The sequence below is a fragment of the Myotis davidii genome, unplaced genomic scaffold (assembly GCF_000327345.1).
Source record: "Myotis davidii unplaced genomic scaffold, ASM32734v1 scaffold1530, whole genome shotgun sequence".
Lineage (NCBI taxonomy): Eukaryota > Metazoa > Chordata > Mammalia > Chiroptera > Vespertilionidae > Myotis > Myotis davidii.
Window position 1 is genome coordinate 16269 of NW_006281749.1, and position 450 is coordinate 16718.

Genomic DNA, 450 nt, shown 5'->3' on the forward strand with positions numbered 1-450 from the left:
AACAAAAAAAGTTGAGAGGGAGCTACTTTAGAGAAATATGAAATTACCACTCTAAAAATCTAATCAATGATCCCTCGGCGAGGTGGGAAAGACAGTATGAATGTAGAAAAACGGATTTTGACACATACTAGTACATGCACACCCAAAGAGTGGCATTCCTTTTAAAAACAACTCAGGCGTTTGACAATTTAATAGACCCATGCAATTGAAAAGTTAGCAAATTTACTAATATACAAAGTACAGAAGTGAAACATTGCCAACACCAAACAAAGGAACTGCTCTTTTTGCCCTGACCGGTTTGGCTCAGTGGATAGAGCGTCGGCCTGCGGACTCAAGGGTCCCAGGTTCGATTCTGGTCAAGGGCATGTACCTGGGTTGCGGGCACATCCCCAGTAGGGGGTGTGCAGGAGGCAGCTGATCGATGTTTCTAACTCTCTATCTCTCTCCCTT